Raw genomic sequence first — 686 nt, forward strand, 5'->3', positions numbered from 1 at the left:
TCCTTTGTTTCCACTGATTCTTCTTGATCAGGTTGTGCATCCTTGAAGATGTCCTCAAGCTCTGATTCTAGGCTTTCAGTCATATTGACCTCTTCTACCAGAAAGTCAATAATGTCAGCGCCCATGCAGTCATTTGGTGTGTCTGGATGCTGCATAGCTTTTACAGCATTCAACTTGAACTCATCCTCATTGACTCTCAGGGTTACTTCCTCTTTTTGTACATCAATGAGAGTTCGTCCAGTTGCTAGGAAAGGTCTTCCTAGAATGAGAGTTGCACTCTTGTGCTCCTCCATTTCCAGCACCACAAAGTCAGTTGGAAAGGCGAACGGCCCAACCTTGACAATCATATCCTCTATTATGCCTGATGGATATTTAATGGAGCCATCAGCAAGTTGGAGGCATATCCGGGTTGGTTTGACTTCTCCAGTCAACCCAAGCTTTCTGATAGTGGATGCAGGTATTAGATTGATGCTTGCTCCAAGATCACATAGGGCTGTCTTGGTACATGCACCTTCTAATGTGCATGGTATCATAAAGCTTCCTGGATCTTGAAGCATTTCTGGTAAGCTTTTTAGAATGACTGCACTGCATTCTTCAGTGAGAAACACTTTTTCAGTTTCTCTCCAATCCTTCTTATGGCTTAAGATCTCTTTCATGAACTTAGCATAAGAAGGTATTTGCTCAAG

This window comes from Arachis duranensis, chromosome 9 (assembly GCF_000817695.3).
Source record: "Arachis duranensis cultivar V14167 chromosome 9, aradu.V14167.gnm2.J7QH, whole genome shotgun sequence".
Taxonomy (NCBI): Eukaryota; Viridiplantae; Streptophyta; class Magnoliopsida; order Fabales; family Fabaceae; genus Arachis; species Arachis duranensis.